This window comes from Orycteropus afer, unplaced genomic scaffold, assembly GCF_000298275.1.
Source record: "Orycteropus afer afer isolate SDZICR_OR568_19922 unplaced genomic scaffold, OryAfe1.0 scaffold00032, whole genome shotgun sequence".
Classification (NCBI taxonomy): Eukaryota; Metazoa; Chordata; class Mammalia; order Tubulidentata; family Orycteropodidae; genus Orycteropus; species Orycteropus afer.
This window is the reverse complement of record NW_006921619.1, coordinates 786,668-792,667: the sequence shown is the minus strand read 5'-3', so window position 1 is coordinate 792,667 and position 6,000 is coordinate 786,668. Positions and strand designations below refer to the sequence as shown.

At 38.6% G+C, this 6,000-nt stretch overlaps 1 protein-coding gene across 1 annotated transcript in view; it reads left to right on the top strand.

Annotated features, from left to right (window-relative positions):
• CCDC39 (coiled-coil domain containing 39) overlaps positions 1-6,000 on the top strand; it is a 73,121-nt gene that overhangs the window by 58,159 nt on the left and 8,962 nt on the right. The gene's annotated exons all lie outside the window — the stretch shown is intronic.

Genomic DNA, 6,000 nt, shown 5'->3' with positions numbered 1-6,000 from the left:
TTTCCAGCCAAACAAAAGACAGGTATATGAGTTGAACATTTACCTCAAGTAGATACTCTCTTTGGAGAGAACAATCATGGGAGAAAGAAGGGCTGCTTATGCACAGGGAGACAGCTCAGGGGGCAGGAGTATATGGAGAGATAGACACTGGGAAGAGGTAACCATGGGGAGGAAGTGGGAGGAGAGCTGTTGCATTGTGGTGAACTGGGTCAGTGTCATGAGACAAAGTATATGTGAACTGCTGTATAGAAAGTGAATTTGCTCTGTAAATTCTTCACCCAAATCACAATAATTAATTAATTAATTAATTGAAGATTTTTAACCAATCTCTGTAGTCTGAAATAAACCAAACATACAATCAAGACGCATTGATTATTACTGGATAGTTAGAATGTGAAAGTTGGAAACGAAGTAGCATTGACCGTTGCAAAATAATGGCCTTAGTGATAGAAATGATGCTGGAAATCACATGATACAATTTTGCAAGACCAGCAACTTAATTTACTCATTGCAAATATCTTTTTTTTTTAAAAAAAAAAACAAAACAACAACACATAATTATTTGTGTGGACCTCACCAAATGGAATCCACAGGAATCAAAATTGACTACATCTGTGGAAAGAGGTAATGTAGAAGCTCAAATATCATCAGTTAAAATATGGCTAGGAGCTGTCTGTGGGACAGATCATCAATTGTTCATATTCACGTTCAAGTTGAAGCTGAAGAAAATTAAAATAAATCCATAAGAACCAAAATATGGCCTTGAGTATATCCCACCTGAATTTAGAGACCATCTGAGGAATAGATTTGATGCACTGACCACCAATGACCAAAGACCTATGACTTGTAGTATAACATCAAAAACATAATACATGAAGAAAGTAAGAGGTCATTAAAAAGACAGGAAAGAAGAAAAGACCAAACTGGATGTCAGAAGAAAGTCTGGAATTTGCTCTTGAATGGAGAGTAGCTAAAGTGAAAGGAAGAAATGTTGAAATAAAAGACTTGAACAGAAAAAGTCATAGGGTGGCTCAAAAAGACAAAGTAAAAGATTAAAATGAAATATTCAAAGACTTGGAATTAGAAAACCAAAAGGGAAGAACATACTAAGGGAAGAACATACTCAGCATTTCTCAAGCTAAAAGAACTGAAGAAAAAGTTTAAGCCTCGAATTGCAGTATGGTAGGATTCTATGGGCAAAATATTGAACAATGCAGGAAGCATCAAAAGAAGATGGAAGGTCCATATAGAGTCACTTTACCAAAAAGAACTTACTTACTGAAGTTCACCTATTTCGGGAGGTAACATATGATCAGGAACCAGTGATATTGAAGAAAGAAGTCCAATGTTCACTGAAGGAATTGGCAAAAGACAAGGCTCCAGGAATTGATTGAATACCAGGAATTGATTGAATTCCAGGAATTGATTGAATTGAGATGTTTCAACAAACAGATGCAGCTCTGGAGGTGCTTATTCTTTATGCCAAGAAATTTGGAAGAAAGCTGCCTGGCCAAGTGACTGGAGGAGATCCATATTTGTGCCCTTTCCAAAAAGGAATGTGGAAATTATCAAACAGTATCATTAATATCACACAAAGTAAAATTTCGCTGAAAAAAATACAAAAATGGTTGCAGCACTGTATTGACAGGGCCTTCCAGAAATGGAAATTGGATTCAGAAGAGAACCTGGAATGAGGGATATCATTGTTGATGTCAAATGGCTCTTGGCTGAAAGCAAAGAATACCAGGAAGATGTTTACCTATTTTTTTATTGACTATAGAAAGGCATTTGACTATGTGAATCATAACAAATTATGGATAACATTGCAAAGAATGGAAATTCCAGACACTTAATTGTGATCATGAGGAACCTGTATATAGACCAAGAGGCAGTCATTAGAACAGACCACGGGGATACTGCATGGCTTAAAATCAGGAAGGGTGTGTGTCAAGGTTGATTCCTTTCACCACATTTATTAAATCTGTGTGTTGAGCAAATAATCTAAGAAGCTGAACTATGTGAAGAAGAACGTGGCATCAGGGTGAAAGAAGACTCACTAACAATCTGCAATTCTCAGATGACACAACGTTGCTTGCTGAAAGTGAAGATGACTTGAAGCACTTATTGGTGAACATCAAAGACTACAGTCTGCAGTATGTATTATATCTCAACATAAAGAAAACAAAAATCCTCACAACTGGACTAATAATGAACATCATGATAAATGGAAAAAAGATTGAAGTCGGGGATTTCATTTTACTTGGATCCACAATGGGCACCCATGGAAGCAGCAGTCAAGAAATTAGACATCATCAATCACAGAAGGACAAATATTTTATTAGTTCATTATTGTAAAAAGTCATGGAAAGGTTTATATATGGAAGGAAACTTTCTTTGTTGGTTACCAGGGATGAGAGGGGAGGGGAGGGAATACTGCAAAAATAAAAAAATAATAGAAAGAAAGAAATTAGACATCGTGTCACACTGGGCAAATGTGCTGAAACAGACCTCTTAAAAGTGTTAAGAAGCAAAGATGTCACTTGAAGACAAAGGTGTCCCTACCCCAAGCCATGGTATTTTCAGTCACCTTATATGCGTGTAAAAAAGTTGGACATTGAATAAGGAAGAATGAAAGAGCTGATGCTTTTGAGTTGTGGTGTTGGTGGAGAATTTTTGAGTTGTGGTGTTGGTGGTGAAAGTACCATGGACTGCCAGAAGAACTAACAAATCTGTCCTGAAAGAAGTATAGCCAGAATGTTCCTTGGAAGCAAGAATGGCCACACTTCATCTCACCTACTTTGGTCATGTCAGAAGAGACCATTCCCTGGAGAAGTATGTCATGCTTGATAATGTGGAGGATCAGAGAAAAAGGGGAAGACCCTCAACAAGATAGATTGACACAGTAGCAGCAACCACGGGCTCAAGCATAGCAGGGATTGTGAGGATGCTGAGCAGGACTGGACGGTGTTTCATTCTGTTGTACATAGGGTTGCTATGAGTCAGAATTGACTCAACAGTACAACAATGACAACTCTCCTTGTCCCTGAATAGCACAAATGGTTTGAACTTACTACTAACCAAAGGGTTGGTGATTCAAATCCACCCAGAGGTGCTGTGGAAGAAAGGTCTGGTGATCTCCTTCTATAAGATTATGTTGTTCTTGTTGTTATGTGCCGTCGAGTCGGCCCTGACTCATAGCGACCCTTCCTTGGGTTTCCGAGGCAGTATCACTATGGAAGTAGGATTGCCCAACCTTCCTTCCGAGGAGTGGCTGGTGGGTTTGAACCGCCAGCTGTCTGGTTAGCAGGCAAGTGTCTTAGCCACTATGCTACCAGAGCTCCATTGAAAATCCTATGGAGCACAGTTCTACTCTGAAACATATGGGGTCACCATGAATCAGAATTGAAAGCAATGGGTTTGATTTTTTGGACTGTCTTTGTCAGGTTATTATGTCTACCTCATAAAATGTTTTGTGTGTTTCTTATACTTTTATACTCTACATATTTGTAAAAGGGTGGAATTGTACATTCTTTGAATTTTCAAAGACTTCACTAGTAAAGCCATTGGGGGTTTGGATATTTTGTGGGGAAATATTTTCAACTATTGACTAAATTTATGTATTGGTAGTAGGACAATACGGATTTTGCACATTCTCTTGAGTCAGTTTTGATAAGTTATGTTTGATGTAGTGCCTAAGGCATTTGGCTGCTAAACAGAGGGCTGGCACTTAAACACATCAGCCACTCCTCGGAAGGAAGACTGGACAATCTACTTCCGTAGAGATAATGCTTTGGAAACCCAAGGAGGGGTCGCTATGAGTCAGATCTGACTCAACAGCAGTGAGTTTCGTGGGTTTTGGCTAAGGAAAAATGTTCCATTTCATCCTCTCTTTCAAACTTCCTGTCATAGAGTTGTTCATAGTATCACTTTATTATTACTTTGATATCTGCAGTATTTGTAGAGATGATCCCTTTTCATTCTGATACTGGTTATTTGCACCTTCTCTTTTTCAGGATAATCAATTTTACTAGTCTGTGAAAAGACTTTGTTTTCTATTTCATTAATTTCTGCTCTCACCCTTACTCTTTGCCTTCCAGTTTTGTGAATTTATGCTGATGCTCTTTTTTCTAACTTTTTTTTAATATTTATTGTGATTTGGTGAAAGTTTACAGAGCAAAATCATTTTCCATACAGCAGTTCATACACATTTTGCCTCATGAAATTGACTGCAATTTCCCACAATGTAACAGCTCTCTTCCCACTTCCTCCCTGTAGTTTACCTTGTCCTTCCCTCCTGTGCACTCCCACCCTGAACTGTCTCCCTATGCAAACACCGTACTCTGTTCTCCCATGACTGATCACGCCAAGGAGTGTATCTTCCTGATGTAATTGTTCACCTCATCTAACTGTTTGGCTGGAAACCACAGGAGTGAGTTCAATTCCAGACCTGAAGGGTGGCTAGAGGCCATAGTCTCAGAGGTCTCACCAGGCTCTATCAGATCAGCAAACCTGATTTTTTTGTTTTTTGTTTTTTTTTAATGATTTTGAGTTTTGTTCTGCATTGTTCTATTCTATCCTGGATCTCCTGCACTGATCCCCCTCCAAGTGGCTGACAGTGGTAGCTGGGTGCCATCTAGTTCTTCTGGTCTCATGGTCATATAGGCTGAGGAAAACATGGTATACCAGTCCTTTGGACTAATTGTTTCCATGCATCTTTAGTTTTCTGCTCTTTGCTGTAGATGAGGAGAGACCCATCACTGAATCTAGATGGCCGCTTGCAAGCTTTTAAGATCCCAGTTGCTACTCACCAAAGTAGGATGTAGAACAGTGTTTTTGTGTAGTATGTTACGCCACTTGAGCTTGATGTCCCCTGCAACCATTGTCCTGAGCCCAGAGGTCCAACTACTTGCTCCCTCTGGATAGCTGGCTGTGGCCAAGAAGCCACCACAACCTTACCCCTTGTCAGCTCTACTATACATCTGGACATTCTAATGGTGCATATAAATATGCCTGTGGAAACAGTCTGCTAACCCTGGACATATGTCGTGGGCACACTACCCCTGCCTAGACATACTTGATCGTTCAGCCTATCCACCCATCTGTCCACCTGTAGATCAATGCTTGCCACTACAGATGATGCAGTACTGTACATGCAAAAGGGTTTATTTTTGTTGTCTATACCTCCCATAGACAATCCTTACTTTCATAATAGCCTCAGAAATCATTCTTGCTCTTTTATTTCTTATTCCTGACTTTGGATTTCCTTCTGGCTTCTTTTGTGGAAAAATGACTCTTGCTTCTACAGTAATCTTCAGTGTGTATATCCATTCCCCCCCCCCCATTAATCTTATTTGTTTTTGATTTTTCCATGAATTGAGGAAAACATTCTTGTGTTTGTCTTGTTCCCAGAGATATTATGGATTTTTTTTCTTTTAATTTTTTGTCTTGTCCCTGAGATGTACATTTGTATTCAGTCTACCATCTTAAGATGGAAGTCCAGCGAGTTTTTATGACCATAGAGTAAGTATTTTATGATGAAACAATAGTGATACTGAAAAATAAGCAAAACTATAACTTGTGACACTTGATATATTTTACTAGCACTTTCTTTAGGAGAACTAATAGGTTGGAGATTTCTTTTCATCATGTTTGGATAACTCACTTTCATGATGTTGTAGCAGATAAAGTTACCTTCCATGTTGCCATGCATATATTAGCATTACTAGTACTATAAAACACAAACACCACCACCCAAAAACCCACTGCTATCGAGTCGATTCTGCCTCTTAGTGACCCTATTATAAAATAAGTCCCAAAAAATAGCTCATTAAATACCCATGTACTGAAATAAAGGGAAAAAAAAGTAGCCAGATTTGAGAATCTGAATGTTGGAATTTTTTCATCCATTTCTCATATTTCTGTATGCCTTGCAAGGAGAGACAGTAACTTTGTTGTTCTGGACTATATTTTTAAAGATGTTTGTATACTGAACAGTCTTGG